General features: G+C 39.3%; 1 long non-coding RNA gene across 1 annotated transcript; it reads right to left on the minus strand.

Annotated features, from left to right (window-relative positions):
* Window positions 1-13,815: 13,815 nt before the first annotated feature.
* On the minus strand, window positions 13,816-14,814 carry LOC125261706. Its single transcript, XR_007183414.1, has 3 exons — window positions 14,559-14,814; window positions 13,962-14,057; window positions 13,816-13,875 (listed from the first exon to the last, which is right to left on the minus strand). It is a non-coding gene; the product is annotated as an uncharacterized LOC125261706 (long non-coding RNA).
* Between the last annotated feature and the right edge of the window lie 3,204 nt (window positions 14,815-18,018).

Raw genomic sequence — 18,018 nt, forward strand, 5'->3', positions numbered from 1 at the left:
AAAAGTTTCATACAATGAAAAATCTCTCAACACGTAAAAGAGAATACACCATCCTGAAACATGTTGCATGGACACACGTCATGTATGAGGAGATTTGGAAAAATATCAAGACCTCATGCACTCTTAGATTCAGGAGAGCAAAAATTTTTCCAAATGTTGCATCTCACCGGGTGCAGTGTCCAATTATGTGTATAACAGCAGAGAACATGCCAGCAGATAATGAACCAGTTGTTCTCAAATGCATAATTCGCAATGTTGATGACAGTCTCCATACTGGCAAAGCAAAACGCAAGTTATCAGTATCTGAGAACACACGTGTCTAAAGAACTCTGGGAAGGCCAAAGACCAGCACATGTATGGCGAGCAGCTAAGGCTTTAAAAATGATGGACGTTCGTGACCCAGAGCCGAGCCACCAACCAAATCTGGCAACATTAAGAAAAGCCAAACAAGGACTTCCGGTTTCGCAATGTGAGGTGAAGACGCATGTTTGCAGAGCTCCCGATAATTTATGCTTTAATAGTGACATTTAAGTGATCTAAAACGTTTTTATAAGTGCTTAAACAGGGTTTAGTGCAATCAAGTTGATACAGCAAGATGAGTAAGAACAAATCAGTAGTAAATGCCCCGCCAACAACGAGAACCAGCATAGCTAGCAAATTAGCTACCATGGCTAGCGCAGGGAGATCTGAAGAAATCTCTGCAGATAACGATGGTGTCTCTATGAGCCAGCTGGTAACGGAGTTAACAAAGCAACGAGCTTCGATTAAAGAAGACATCTCAGCTCTGATTCAAGAATCTTTGGTGCCGCTTCGGTGAATGCTTTAACAGAGACTTTGGCAAGTTTTCAGTCCCGCCTGTGCGCCACAGAGTCACTCGCGAGCGATAATTTCTTGGCGTTGTCTGCGGCCGAAAAGACGATCAAAACTCTGAAAGAGCAAAACGTGACGCTTATGGATCGAGTTGATGACTTGGAAAACCGGTCACGGAGAGCAAATCTCAGGATTTTGAACGTTCCGGAGAATAGCAAGAAAGGCCAGTCTACCGTCACGTTCGTGTCCGAAATGTTAGTGGAAGTCATGAGTCGGGAAGTTTTTGAAAAGCCTCCCGAGCTAGAACGAGCACACCGATCGCTAGGTCCCAAACCACAGGAAGGTCGACCTCCCAGGCCATTGGTTATATGTTTTCACAAATTCCAAGAGAAGGAAAAAGCGCTTAGATGGGCCAGACAGAATGAGGCAAAATACAAGGGCTCGACTTTGAGGATCTACCCAGACATCTCCGCTGACCTCGCCAGAAAGCGCGCCGCATTTAAAAACGTCAAACAGCTGCTGTACCAAAAAAATGTGCGATTCCAGTTGCTTCATCCTGCACGCTTACGAGTTCGTCGTGAGGACGAGACTTTCCTTTTCCACACGCCTGAGGAAGCTCAGCAGTTCTACGATCAGCGGATTGCTACACATGAATAATTCCTGATATCATAACAACGATATTGTGAAGAAGTCGAGACGTGTTGACTTTTAGGTAGGCCTAAGACACTGCGATAACCTAAAAACCCCTTTTCAGGGCATTCCTACTTCTAAGTGCACGTTCTGTTTTAGTGCGGTTTATAAGTTTCTTCCCTGATGATAATTTCAAAGTCTTGTGTTTATCTTATAATTCATTGGTTATATTATTGGTCTTAGATCCTAAATATTACGTTTAACTTTAAGCAATGAGTGTGCACCATCTGTTTTAGGGTGATTTATATGACACTTTCTTTGCATGGCCAAATAGGACGCCTTATTTTCAGTTAGTGTATTAATCTTGGACTTTTATATTTGATAAGGTTTATAACACTAAGTGATTGGTCTGTTATATTAAACAATAGCTGAGCTAATCTACAGACTATTTAAGCATATTCATGATGAACAAGTTCACTGCAGATGGGCTAAAAATTAATGTCTTACATTTATAGATTTGTTATGCGGTACTGTAATAGTGCTTTAAATCTGCTTATGCACTTATTTATTGTTATGCAGTACTGCATTTATTAATAGTGCTTTATGTTTGCTTATACACATTTGTAAGCTTGACTTAGCTTTTATGTTTAACTGGATCACTTCGGGAGTTCTGGGGGAAAATGAAGCATATGGACTTGGATTATCGGGAGCTAAGAGATTGTTGTGAGCTGCGGTTTGTCTTTGTTCAATGGACGAATCTAAAATGTATTATAGTTTTGGTTATTCATAAAGGTTTAACGTTTGGGTTTTTTTTTTTTTTTTTTACCCCCCACCCCCCTTCCCCTCCCCCCAGTCACAGACAGAAGATACATCATACTGTGGGTATTTGGGCATACAGATAGGTAGTGGTAAACAATGACTGATATGAATAATGAAGTGAAAAATTTCAGAGGATCAGCAGTACGCTTTGTTAGCTGGAATGTTAGAGGATTAAATGGACCAGTGAAAAGAACTCGCATATTTACGCATATTAAGAGACTAAAAACAGAAATAGCCTTTCTACAGGAAACACACCTACGTATTGAAGATCATAACCGACTTAGAAAAACTTGGGTTGGCCAGGTTTACCACTCTTAGCTTTGACCATAGGGCTAGAGGTGCAGCCATTATAATTCACAAAAAAGTACAATTTACTGCATCTGGAACGATTTCAGATCCCCAAGGGCGATACATTATTGTAACAGGCCAGCTTTTCAGCACACCAGTAGTTCCTGGTAAGTGTCTATGCACCCAACTGGGATGATGTTAATTTTGTGAAAAAAATATTTTCCTTATTGCCAGATTTGAACATTTACCATCTTATATTTGGTGGGGATTTGAATTGTGTGATGGATACAGCCATGGATCGTTCCAACCCTAAAACTGTACCTCTTTTAAAAATGTCTCAGATTTTGGCTGGATATATGACTCAAATTGGCTGTGTGGATCCATGGAGATTTTTATTTCCTGATAAAAAAGAATTCTCTTGCTTTTCACATGTCCATCAGACATACTCCAGGATAGATTATTTCTTTACGGATAAAAGGCTTATCCCGGCAATAAAAAACGTAGAATATTCTGCTATTGTTGAATCAGATCACGCCCCTGTAATTCTTGATGTTTGTTTTACTTACAACTACCTAACACGGTCGGTATGGAGACTAAACACAACTTTACTGTCGGATGCAAATTTTTGCGAATTCATATCTTGTGCGATTGACAAGTTTCTAATAACTAATAAAACAGACTCTATATCACCATCGTTATTATGGGAGACATTTAAGGTGGTAATAAGGGGAGAAATAATATCGTACTCTGCCTCACGTAACAAAGAAAGGAAAAAAGCACAGGAGAAACTTATTGAATCTATTAAAAAAACTGACTGTCAATATGCTAAGGCCCCAACGGCAGAACTATATAAAGAAAAATTTAGTCTTAAGACAAAATATGATTTATTATCAACAGAAAAAACTGAGCGGGATTTGATTTTTGCCCGTGCCAGGTTTTACGAGCATGGTGAAAAAGCAGGCCGTCTTCTTGCCCAACAGTTAAAAAGTAAATCAGCATCTCGACTTATTCCAAAGATTAGGAAAACATCGCAAGAAATTACAGTAGATCCCCAGGAAATTAATTCAATTTTTTATAAATACTATTCAGATTTGTACAGTTCAGAATTTCCACATGATGACTCTTTCATGTCAACATTTTTGGCTAATGTTAACCTGCCCACAGTTAAAATAGACCAAAAGAATAATCTTGATAAAACTTTACAACTTCAAGAGATAGAGGATTCAATTAGAGCCATGCAAAGTGGGAAAGCCCCAGGACCAGACGGATTTCCCATCGAATTTTATAAAAAAATTTCTCTACAACTGTCCCCTTTACTTCTTAATATGTTCAATCACTCTCTTGATCAATCAAACCTGCCATCAAGTCTTATGCAAGCTCATATCACAGTTCTCCTAAAGCCAGATAAAAATGCCCTTGATTGTAGTTCTTATAGACCTATTTTCTTACTAAATGTAGACGTTAAAATTTTATCTAAAGTACTGGCCTCTAGAATAGAAAATATAATACCAGATATTATTTCACAAGACCAGACAGGCTTCATAAAGGGGCGTCACTCCTTCATTAATATTAGAAAACTTCTCAATGTTGTGCATTCTCCTGCGTCGGAGAGTAATCCTGAAGTGGTTATCTCTCTGGACGCAGAGAAGGCATTTGACAGAGTCGAATGGGAATATTTATTTGCTGTATTAGATAAATTTGGATTCGGCTCAAAATTCATTTCCTGGATTCGCTTGCTTTATCATCAACCAAAGGCAGCCGTAGTCACGAACAAAATCACATCACAATATTTTTCCTTGTCTAGAGGCACACGGCAAGGATGCCCCCTTAGCCCTTTGTTATTTGTTTTGGCTATAGAGCCATTATCATCAATGCTCAGATCATCACAGTCTATTAATGGTATTAAAAGAAGGGGTATAGAGTATAAAGTCTCTCTATATGCTGATGACCTGTTATTATATATAACTGACCCACTATCATGCATCTCTCAAGTTGTGAAAATATTAAAAGATTACGGGTACTTTTCAGGTTATAAAGTTAAACTTCTCTAAAAGTATATGCTTCCCTATAAATAATATGGCAGATCAGATTATAGATACAGACTTGTCCTTTTGTATATCAAAATCAGGATTTAAATACTTAGGAATAAATATTACCCGTTCATACACTGATCTGTTTAAAGCAAATTATAATCCCATACTTAAAAAACTTGAATCAGATTTACAACGGTGGAGTGTTATATATTTATCTTTAGCTGGTAAAATAAATTGTGTTAAAATGAATGTGTTACCCAGATTATTGTACTTGTTTCAGAGTCTTCCAATTTTCTTGCCAAAGTCCTTTTTTCAGTCAACTAATAGGTTGATATCTTCCTTTATATGGGGGGCAAACAGCCAAGAATACGTAGAGAGTTTCTTGAAAAACCTAAAAAGGATGGAGGACTGGCTCTTCCAAATTTGCTAAATTATTATTGGGCAGCAAATTTGCAAAAAATAATTTATTGGTTTCATTCGCCACATATAGAATGGTGTGAAGCGGAGGCTAAATCTTGCAAATTAACATCACTGGCGGTGCTGATTACAATGAAGTCACCATTTTCACCATCGCAGTTTTCCTCAAGTCCAGTTGTAATTTCGACTCTCAAAATATATAATCAGTTTAGACAGGCATTTCAACTCACAGATTTTTCCTTGGAATCCCCCATATGTAATAATCATCTTTTCCCAGCTGCCAATCTAGATGCTACTTTCAAGCAGTGGCAGGACTTGGGCATAGTTAAATGTAGTGACTTTTTCATCGATAATGTTTTTGCGAATTACAACGATCTGATTCAAAAATTTAATCTTCAAAAGTCAGATTTTTTTCGTTACCTCCAGGTTCGACACTTTATTCAGGCCCATTGCTCTGTGTTTCCTCAAATGCCCTCGGAATCAAGACTGGACTTGGTTCTTAAGACCCCAACACACCTCAAGGGCCTCATTTCCAAAATATATAACTTAATTATGACATTCCAAAATATATCACTAGAGAAGATCAAAACAGAATGGACAGGAGAGTTGGGAATTGACATATCCGAAGACATTTGGGATAAAGCTGTTGAAAGAATAAATAAGACTTCATCTTGCGCACGACTCAATCTGATCCAGATGAAAGTTTTCTACCGTATTCATTATAGTAAAACCAAACTGGCTAAACTATACCCAAACATAGATGAAACATGTGATCGTTGCAGTGCTTCTAAGGCAGATCTAACACATATGTTCTGGTCGTGTGCTAAACTAAGACAATTTTGGTTTTCAATATTTGACATTTTAAACTCAGCATTTAATTTAAGAATTCAGCCTAACCCAATAATGGCTTTGTTTGGAGTTACAGATGACGACATTTACATAACAAAAGATAAAGAAAATGCCTTTGCATTTGCAGCATTAATAGCTAGAAGAAGAATTCTTTTAGAGTGGAAATCACCAATACCACCTAAACTGTCACTATGGCTTAGTGATTTAATGTTTTTTCTAAAAACTGAAAAAATCAAATATTTTCTCAGAGGATCAACCAGAACATTTTACAAAACATGGGATCCTTTGATAAACTATATTGAGAAGAATGTACTCCTCCAACTTTGAGCCCTCCCACGCTCCCTCATCCTTGTTCCTGTTTGTTTCTGTTTGACCCTGCTTGTACGACCACGCTCACTTTTAATAAAACGCTGCATTTGGGTCCCCTGCCTGAGTCTCCCACCATTACAGGTACATGACAATGATGTAATAAAAACTGTCACTGTTCAGATTTCCATAGGATGAAGAAATAAAAGGTCTTAGGCATTGTTTCCACCTGGTATTAAGATGTGTTTCATTCAATCGGATCACAAGTTGACCAGGGAGACACATACCCGTTTACATCTGGTATTTTAATCCGTCTCTTTTGTCCACTTTCAACCACTTCTGTCCTGATTTCTTTGAGGGGTGGGTCTATGGGTGGGTAAATGTACGTTTTTTTTTTCAGATCTTTCGATCTAATGAACAAAATAAGCTTGCGCAATTTACATATGAATGTCACGAATTCGGCCTCTGTGGCTCCCTCCGATCACCACCTGAGGGCTCCGTCACTGGAGTACTAAACTTTTGGACTTCATTTCCCATAACCCACTGCCTGGCACTGATCACGCACTCAGCTGATCCCCTTCCGGTGGACTATAAAACACGCACTCTCACACACACACACTGCAAAGTCTTGTTTTGCCACGGCTGACATTTCTGAGTGTTTTTCCATGTGTATTGTTTTCCCGTGTATGACCTTGGATTGTTTATTCTGTTACGATGTCTTGCTGCCTGCCCTTCTGACTCTCTGCCTGTGTATCTGGATATTGCCTGTTCTGTCTGCTGCCAGCCCCAACCCTGTGCCTGTGCCTGTCCCTTCGTTACATTTTTGCCTTGTCTGTGATACTGTTGTTGCCGGTGATTTACCCTTGCCTGTTGTACTACGATTGTCAACAATAAAGCTGCGCATGGATCCCATGGCTTCTGACTCCTCGTTACAGAAGACTTCGCCCGACCCCGATCCAGCGGTTATCTACTGGCTATCCACCGAGGTCTCAACCCAAGCGAGTATCCTGGCTACTCACCAACAGCATCTCACCCGGCTAACATCCATCACTGAGGAATTGGTGAAGACATTACAGAGTTTGTGTCTTCCCGCCGCTGAAGCCTGTGTCCACCCCTACAACTAACGCTGCACCAGTAATGGCGACCGCCAGCCCACGGCTTGCATTCCCAGAAAAATATGACGGCTCGCCCACAAAGTGTAAAGGTTTCCTGCTACAATGCTCACTATTTGTCTCTCAGCAACCCTCGTTATACCCCACGGAGAGTCGTGTTTCATTCGTTTGTTCTCTGCTGACAGGAGAAGCTTTGGAATGGGCTATGGCGGTCTGGAGTGATGGGCAGCCAACGTTTTCAACAATCAGTGACTTCCTACAAAGATTCCGGGAGATTTTTGAACATGCAGAGGGAGGAAAGGCGGCTGGAGAACAACTACTGTCCCTTCGCCAAGGTAAACAAACCGTTTGCTCTCTCGCGGCTCAAACTGTGTGGGTGGATGACACGTTGATGTTGTTGTTTCGTAAGGGATTAAATATGGAACTGCAGTCTGAGCTCGCGTGCCGCGATGAGGGGAAAGATTTGGATCAGTTCATTGAACTTGCCATTCGTCTTGACAATTTGATCCGCTCGAGACGGCCAAACAGAAACCATCTCTGTATTGTTGCCAGCTGCTCTAACGACATCTGATCAAGAACCCATGCTGATTGGATACACACACCTCTCACCAGCGGAGAGAGAACGACGCATACAACAGAGACTGTGCTTGTATTGTGGACAACCGGGACATATGAGAGCATCTTGTCCCACTCGACCCACATCCAGGGATTCCCCTGGCGTGAGTGTTCAAGCTCAGTGTACAAGCTCATTCATCCTCTAATGTTGTAATATCTGTAAGACTGGCTTAAAGGAAAAACTGTATTGAGACTACAGCCATGATCGACTCGGGAGCAGCTGCTAATTTCATTGACTTTTCTTCAAAATGCACGAAATCCCTCTAATCCTATGTGAATCTGTATTGGCAGTGGCAGCGTTAGATGGACGCCCCCTGGGGACCGGCCACGTCCATTACACCACTGGGGATGTATTACTTAAAATTGGAGCACTGCATACAGACACTATATGCTTCTTCATCATTAAAGGGATAGTTCACCCAAAAATGAAAATTTGATGTTTATCTGCTTACCCTCAGCACATCCAAGATGTAGGTGACTTTGTGTCTTCAGTAGCACACAAATGATGATTTTTAACTCCAACCGTTGCCGTCTGTCAGTCTTATAATAAGAGTGGATGGGAACTCGAACAATAAGAGTCTAAAACACATCCAAATTAAACCCTGCGGCTCGTGATGACACATTGATGTGCTAAGACACAAAATGATCAGTTTGTGCGAGAAACCGAATAGTATTTATATAATTTTTTATCTCTAAAACACCACTATGTCCAACAGCGTTCATCACTCGTTTAGTGAGGTCTGATCACGCTCTGACAACGACAGTGATGTCTCGCGCATATACTTCAATGAGTTCGAGACATCACTTCCGCTGTCAGAGTGTGATCAGTCCTCACTAAATGAATGCTGAACGCAGTTGGACATACCGGCGTTTTAGAGGTAAAAAATGATATAAATACTGTTCGGTTTCTCGCACAAACAGACCTCTAGAAGACATGCTGTTAGTTCCTGGTTCCTGTTCTTCTTTAGATGAAAGGTGTACAGAGCGCCCTCCGGCTGCAAGTATGAATTGAAAACACAGTATCCAGTGTTCACAGTGATGACAATAAATATTGAATAAATATTACTCCTCTGTATAGAAGATTGACATAAACATATGAGAATCCATCAATATTTCTCCAAATGTGCATGCTTTTAAGCTAAAAGACTATATGAAATGCCATAGAGGTAACATAATTGTTCAGACACTTTGCATCACAGAAAGGCATTATATTTTAAAGTATATAATAATAGAATATATATATATAATAGAATGAGCTTGAGACATGATCACAGAGGGTTTTTTCACAGCCTACCTGACTGAAAGAGCTCATTATTTATGCAGCTCATTAGAGCTCTTTATGCGATTCTTTTGTTTTCTCAGGTGAGAATCACCCATTATTCATGATGATTCACGCCTCCACGCATACTGTGTTTCTTGACCAAAGATTTTTAGAAAATTTAAATCTCTCTATTGTTTTATATGAACAAGCAGGCAGCATAATTTTTACCTCATTTTGAAGCAAAAACTCTAGTCTACAACCCCCAATACCCAGAAGTCTTGTGAACACAGATTTAATATATATTTTTGACTTTATTTCAGTGACTTAATTTTTTTGTTTTTTCAATAACCATGCATAAAAGTTATTCCTTCAAAAACACAAACATGTACATACATGTTCCTCACATATTATTGTAGCCTACTTGTGCTGAATACAGTGTAATGACACTTGTGTCATTAATATGTTTATGAACAACTGAAAAAAGGACAAATGTCAGGGCATGTCAAAACTTCTCCAGGGCCCCAAAAATCCTCAGACCCCTGAGGGTTAATGAGGCCATTATTTTAATCTTAATTAACATTTTAACAATAAAGAAAGTGGACATTTTAACATTCATGGAACGTTACGAATGAACATCCTTTGAACTTTGTATCGATAATAGAATTTAGGTGAAAACAACGTTTGGAATATTAAAAGGAATGTTATTCTAACCTTAAGATAACGTTTCAGAAACATTAAGCAAACTGGACATTTCCACGTTTTTAGAACATTTCAAATCACTGTTCCCACAACATAACTTTGTTAACTGAGAAGTCGACGATTAATTGTAACTGCATCTGACAATAAAAAATTTTTAAAAAATCACCCATCACTAGTAAGCATGGATGCAGAATATTTTATCTGACTAAAAAGGCAAAACAAAAAACAAGAGGACGTTATAATGAAAAGTGTGTGAGAAACCATTGAAGGCTAGCTACTGTATCTTGTGAATGAAATAGTAGCCAAGTCAAAAAAACGCCAATCTCTGAGACTGTAATCTTACCAGCATGCAAAGCCATCATTAACACCATGCTTGACGATAAGCAGCAAAAGAAATATCAAAGATTCCCTTGTCAAACAATACAATTAGCTAAAACAAAGCATTATAGGTAGAATCTCTCTACAGTCTATTCTGATTCATCAACACAGTTTCACTGATGATCCAATATGAACATTAAACCCAGGATAGAGCGGTTGAGTGAATGTGGTCTGGACTGTGTGGATGAGGCTCATTGTGTCTCCAGAGACGCTGTAGAAGGACAGAGTTCCTGCACTGTGATCCACATACACTCCTATTCTCCTGCTGATGGACTTTACTGGGAGTTTAGTCTGTATGTCATTGTGCCAGAATGAGTAACTGGAGGAAGAGCAGAACAAACTCCAGGACTGATCATTACGTCCAAACCCACACTCATTGCCCGATCCCTTCCTGCTGATGCTCTTATATAACACTGTTATACGCACATCATTCCCACTCCTCTCAATCTCCCAGTAACAGCGTCCATACACACTCTCTCTACACAACACCTGAAACCAATGATCAAATCTGTCTGGATGATCAGGATACGACTGAAGCTTTGGGTAAGTGACAGTAATCACTCTGTTCCTCTCTGACAGACGGAGGAATTTATTCACTGTGTTCAGATCCAGGTTGAGCTGATGGGAATCTGATGGAGATAAAACACATCAGAATCAGGAATTATCAATCTGATCTTTTAATGTTTCTGAACTCTTCATGTTCAATATATCATCAGTGTCTCAGTACACTTTAACAGATATCCTGTGAAAATCATCATTTACATCAGTGTTTTTTGGGTCAGTCTAATCAGTCTTTCCTGAATATTAATGTTGGTTATTATTCTGTGTTTATTATAATTTAAAGGCCTATTATTATATTTACACCATTCAAATGTTTGGGGTCAGTATGATTCTCTATTAAAAGAAACTGATACTTTAATTCAGCAAGGGTCCATTAAATTAATTCAACAATAAATGTAATAATTTGATTTATAAAGTTTTTAGCATTGTAGGTCTATTGTTGGTGATTTTTGGTGCTGTAGACTTTGGCGATCTTGAGCTTTCTTTAAAGAGACAAAATCCTGTTTAGAATAAAATCATAGTTGAAATTTTTTCAGAAGAGTTTTCAGTTTCTTACTTTCCTGAAACTCTTGAAAAGATTTTTTTCCCCTACTGTGATTTTCCCTCTAAATCTTGGATGAATGTTTTTAATTGGCTTTCAGTAAAAATAAATCATATTTATTTATTAGTTTTAGAAGATATCCTGTTTTTGATGAATATGTTAAATCCCCAGTTCAGTGCTGTCCTGATTTAAATTTTTGTTAAAGTCAGGAAGTTCATTCCATTTCAAATGTTGCATTTCAAACTCCAGTGCATTCAAGATGGACCGATTTACACTTATCATTTTTACGGTGGAGTGTAGCGAGTTTTGCAGGAGCACGCACGCTGCTCACACGTTCGGTTGCATGAATGTCTGCTGTGAATAAAATGGAACATGCTTGGAATTAAACTGAGAATACATTAATGGCATTTAATGTAGCAATATCCTATTATAATCAGTGATTTGATTATTTAAACTGGACTCCTGTTTAAATGGATGCTATGTTCAATTGCAATTGATGCAATTGATCTAGGCACTTAGAATAGTTAGAATGTTGCAGAACATTTTGTCTTTGCAAGTTTTATCTCATAAATCTGTCATTTTAAAAATGGGCAATCTACCAGAACCATAAGTTAATGCTGCCTCTGAATGCCCCGTTGACAGGTTAATTTAGATGATCAGCTGATAAAACTGGTTCTATCATGTTTTAATGTAATATAATAGGCTACATATTTTAACATGAACACACTTTGAGTCTTCTGCTTGTTTTCTTAGAGACTTACATTGTAGGAAGTCATTCCTGGTTCTGGGAACAATGTTGGAGAAAGTGACTGTGGAAATCAACAGACATGAAGAGTGTGATTATCATGTCAAGAGAAAATGATCCCTGCATCCGTTCCTAAGACATTTCGGTCCCACTTTTTATTAAGTGGCCTTAACTACTATGCTTCTTACATGATATGACTTAATGATACATATTGATTATATTTTAGCCTGTAATTACATCTGTAATTCATTTCTGTAATTACGTATATAATTATACTGTTGACCCATTTATACTGCCTACCCCTACCCTTAATTTCTGAGTATATACCCATACAACCATGCTTTCCCTAACCTTACCAGAATCCACCTCAATAGGATAATGAACAATATGAACCCAATAAGTACATTGTGCTTATTTTTTTGATGCAAGTACATAGTAGTTAAGGCCACTTAATATAAAGTTGGACAGACATTTCTAATATGATCTTTTACATGATATGAGATGATGGAGGATCATTTCTGAGAGCAGATGAATCTACAGGACTTTACCTCTGTCAGAGATCTTCTTCAGCTCCTCTTTGCAGAAATCCTCCAGTTTGTCTCTCAGCTGACGGACAGATTCTCTCACAACATAAAAAGAGCAGAGAGAACTGAAGGGATCGTCATTTACATCTGTAGATTCAGGAGGAGCTGAGAGAGACTGGAAACTCTACAGAAAACAGAAATCAAAAGCTCATCACCTCCACACTTCAGCCAATAACCTTCACTACTGTCAGATTTGAGCAGTTCTTGATTGATCTTTAGTAACTCTCCTCAATCCAGCACTTTCACAGCATCAGATTCATTCTTCTCATGTTCATTATATCATGTTAAGAGCTGTAAGATTCTAGTGTTTGACACTTACACTATATGTGAACTTTTCTAGGAAAAACACTTGATCATCAAACATCTGGCAATAACATAAATGTAAACAGATCAAGTTCATCCAGTGGAGTCACATGACAGGGTTGAGTAGATTTGATCAAGAAAAGCAGCTTGATCATAACTTCAATGAGTAGACTTTGACTATTCACAAGGACTCTTAGGACACAATCCCAAGTTCAGGTTTTGTGGTTTAAATACACTGAAACATCACTAATATACAGCTTCACTTCTTGTTTGAGGACTTCACTGTCAAATGCAATAATGTGTTACTGAAAATTATTATAAAAGGTTTTAGCAGGTTTAAAGATTATCTGATTTTTATTACTCAAAATTTGTAGTATAAGTCAAAGTTTGTAAAAATATAAGAGATGATGCGAAATCTAGCTGAGGGAAATTTTGAGCTGTTGATGACTGGAAGCTCAATATATCTTTCAGAAAAATATTTCCTAAGAGATTTCCAGAGCTGAACTGCATTTGTAAGTGTGTCTCTTTCAAAAGAAGAAGATCAGATGAGAGTCTGACTGATGATTATATAATAACCGAACACACAGATCAACACTTCAGTCAACGGCTCATTCTGCTCTCATGAAATGTTTCTCTGTGAGTCTCTTGCTCAAGTTCCACTATGATCCTGTTCTTCTAGATCTCTGTTACCTGCAGGAAATGGATGTGATCCTGTGTGTGTGAAAGCTGCTCCAGCTCAGCGTCTCTCCTCCTCAGATCATTGATCTCCTTCTCCAGTCGCTCCAGTCGTCCTTCAGCTCGACTCACTGCAGTCTTTTCCTGATCTCTGATCCGCTGTGTGGCCTCAGAGCGGCTTCTCTCAATGGAGCGGATGAGCTCAGTGAAGATCCTCTCACTGTCCTCCACTGCTGTCTGTGCAGAGCGCTGTTAGGACACACATCACAATCACACAGTGGCTTCAGTGAGTCCTGACTGAGACTTCTCAAACTTCTCTTCTTCTCCAGACTCACCTTATGAGACTCCACAGCCTCTCTCAGCTGCTGAAGATCTTTCTCTCTCTGCTGGATCCTCTGCTGGAACAACCTCTGCGTCTCCTTCAGCTGGTGCTAAAGGACAAACCAATGACAGGAAACATCACATTATACTGCTGTCACTATATCATCATGTAAAGAGTTGAATCCAGTAATCGTAGAGTTAAAAACCAATGGCTGTAGGGTTCAAACTCCTGAAAGGGATTATTGACCAGTTTCCACCACTGCACATGAATTTACATGAAGCATAAGGCCTTTTTCACAATGGAAGTGTTAGTATCATTAAAGCAAAACTGACATAGATATAGAAGCTTCACACAGAAAGTGTTTCTGCTGCAAGACTATATGATAAAAAAAAATTATTGGATGATTACGTTGAGTATTTCTGTTAATAACTGCCTTCAGTTATTAAATGTTAATTGAGGTAAGTTCAATGCGGAGCACAAACACGCACAGCAGTGAAAGTCCACTTGCAGATTCTGTTCACTTCTGACGTTTGCAGCGTAAAGGATGTCACCTGATCATATGGATACCAATATAGCATTATTTCATCAGTTTCTAGTTTAAAGTTCATACCTGTTTCTCTGTCCTCTGTGCTGCAGTTGATACAGTGTCGTGGTTTTTATGTTCATACATCGTACACAGCACACATATACACTTCCTGATCAGTGCGGCAGAAAACCTCAAGGATCTTGTCGTGTTTCGGGCAGATCATCTCCTGCAGTCGTCCAGTGGCTTCAGTCAGATTGTGTCTCTTTCCTTTAAACAAACTCTCATGTTGTTCAAGGTGATTCTGACAGTAAGAGTTCAGACACACCAGACAGGACTTGACGGCTTTGTGTTTTCTTCCAGTACAGACGTCACACTGCACATCTCCAGCTCCAGTGTAACAGTCAGCAGGAAGTTTAATCTTCTTCAGTTTCTCCACCATTTCAGCCAGAATGGTGTTTTTAGCTAAAGCAGGTCTTGAACTGAAGGTCTGTCTGCACTGAGGACAGCTGTAGACTCTCTTCTGATCCTCCTGATCCCAGCAGCCTGTAATACAGATCTTACAGTAACTGTGTCCACAGGGAATGGCCACAGGATCCTTCAGGAGATCCAAACACACTGAACACATGAACTCATCCTGAGAAATTCTGGCTTCTGCCATTTTACTGCATGAATACAGAGACACAAACAAACAACAGCTCGACTACACCTCAGTTTCTCTTTCTCTGAACTTTTTCTCTGTGTTTCCTGTTTCCTGGTTGTGTTTAAGTGACGTGTGTAAAACAGGTGTGTCTGTAAAGCAGCTTCCTCATTCCTGGTCCTGAAGAGCCTCATTCCTGCTAAGTTTATAGTTTTCATGTGTTCCCACACACATTGTGTTTAATCAGTCTCAAACACAAACTCAAAGAATATAGGTCAGAGAAAAGCAAGACAAAACCCTAAAAGTTCAGTAAATCTGTATCTAAATACTACACTGGTACTGCAGGATGGAAAATTCACTCACACATGTATGTTGAGGCTCTTAATGTGAAGGAGATCCACACGTGTTGCTGCTGCATGAGTTCAGGAGAACAAACACTCATTTTAGAGTTAACTTCCCACGAAATGTCCAGAAGGGAATCTCTCTTTTCCAGCAGTAACAGTGCACCCGTGCACGTGAAAGAGGAGTGCTCTTCATTCCTCTCACTTCAGAATAGTAAAAATAATCAGCTCGTTGCACATAATTTGTTGAGGAAATTTCTGGCACTGACTGTGAGATATGATGATCTTGTGGTGTATTTTTATTTATTTATTTTTTATTAAAGTGCAAAAGGGCCGTTCAAATCTTGATCATCGTGCTGCATTTTGTAAAAAACAGCAGATTTTTTTGCGAATAACACAGTTTATGTTTTATGGGGAAAACCATAAAACATAAACTGTGCATGACCTGTTGAAATACATCAGTGAATTATTATGTTTCAAGCGTTTTGTCTGCCATCACTGTAATATTTCACTGTAACAGTAGGCTATTCAAATAGCTGGAACATTAAGCACTTATATGATAAATAATTAGCCAAGATTAAATATTATATGATTATTATTATTATTACCGGTAATTTATTTTGTTATTTTATCTTCATTTAAAAGTACAAATGTAACAGCAGTCTTACGCAACGGTGCAAAACGTTCTGTCAAACCGTCAAAAGAAATAATAATTTATGGATTGATTCAATATTTACTGCTAATTATATTCCGGCTGTCATGATCACCATCTGGAGCATGGGCGGTTTCTTCATTAGGGCAATTGGGCAACGCACCACCAAAGTGCGAAAGGGAGGGATTTTTTTCTTCAATATTCAACCACAGCGTTACGCTAGCTGTCACTGTTTGTTCGGAATCTGGATATAGTCCAATCAGCGTCGAGTCACGCTCTGTGGAGTACCGCCTCTTTTTGGGCGATTTCAGTCTGGCCGAGAATTGCCCAGAGTGCTCCCATAGACTTCCATTCAAAGATTTTTTTTTTCGAACTGCAGGGCCTGCAATGCATTCTCTATGGGTTCCGGGAGGGCTAGCACTAACGTGCCTTCGTCATCATACGTAACCATCACTTGTGCAGCGATTGGTGGAAACAAACATACCTCTATTAATAATCTTTAAGATGAAGTGACATTCAATAATATTTGAAAACAATTTTGCATTTTAACAACAAGAAAAGACTACATTAATATCTTAAATTAAATGTGATTTAAAAAAAAAAAAAAAAAGAGAGAGAGACCCCGAGACCGTTGGGACATCTCGCGAGTTGTTGAGTGCAGTTGAACTTGAACAACGTCATGGCGAACGCAATGAATTCTATCTTCTCGTTAAAACAAATACCTTTCAGCCGTCGTAGCAGTCAGGATAAACTGACAATTAAAGAATTAGGACCACCAAGACCAAATTTAAACATAAAACAAGTAACATTATCTACAAAGAGCGGGAAAACATGTAATAGAGGATTTTCGAGGAGCTGGTACGAGCGAAAAAAATGGCTAGCAGGTTGTGAAGTAGCTAATGGTTTATTTTGCTACCCCTGCATTTTGTTCCATCCCGAGAGCTGTACGGACATCGCATGGACAACTACAGGAGTCACCGACATGCATCATCTCTCGGAGAAGGTCAAAAAGCATGAAACCGCGAAGATGCATATGGACAGTTGCCTAAAATTGGCGGCTTTCGGTACGGTCAACATTGCCACACAATTGGACGACAGCTACCGGATAGCTGTATGTCGTCACAACGATGAGGTTAGCAAGAACCGCCACATTCTAGGCCGTCTAATCGACTGTGTGAAGTTCTGTGGCCTGTTCGAATTAGCATTGAGAGGCAAAGATGAGAGTGAAGGCTCAAGCCATGCTGGCATTTTTCGTGGACTGGTCGACTTAGTAGCGTCGCTAGACGAGGTGTTTGAGGAGCACTTGAAAACTGCCACAGTCTTCAAGGGTACATCAAAGACTGTGCAAAATGAACTTTTGGATTGCATGCTATCAGTCATCAGGGAGCATATAATGGAAGAGGTGAAGTCCGCTAGATTCGTAGCAATCCAAGCAGATGAGACTACTGACGTTTCCACACAGACTCAGTTGGTGCTTGTGCTCCGATACATTGACAGGAACCATGCTGTGCAAGAACGTTTCTTTGAGTTCATTCCTATCTTGAATGCAACAGCTGACTCGATTGCCAGTGTGATTTTGGAGAGGCTGAACAGTCTTGTCACTGATGATGACAAAGGTAAACTCATCGCACAAGCATACGATGGGGCCAGTGTGATGAGGGGAGAGCGGGCTGGTGTGCAGCAAAAGGTGCGTGAACATTATGAAAATGCCCATTATGTTCATTGCTATGCACACCAGCTGAATTTGATCATGCAGCAAGCCACTTCTCAAATTCCAGCAGTGAGAGTTTTCTTTTCTGATCTGAGTGGCATTACCAGTTTTTTTACTCGGTCACCAAAACGCACCACTATTCTCGACCAGATTGTTGCACGAAGGCTGCCAAGAGCTTCATCCACAAGATGGAACTTTAATAG

The sequence above is a fragment of the Megalobrama amblycephala genome, unplaced genomic scaffold (genome assembly GCF_018812025.1).
Source record: "Megalobrama amblycephala isolate DHTTF-2021 unplaced genomic scaffold, ASM1881202v1 scaffold467, whole genome shotgun sequence".
In the NCBI taxonomy this organism is placed as follows: domain Eukaryota; kingdom Metazoa; phylum Chordata; class Actinopteri; order Cypriniformes; family Xenocyprididae; genus Megalobrama; species Megalobrama amblycephala.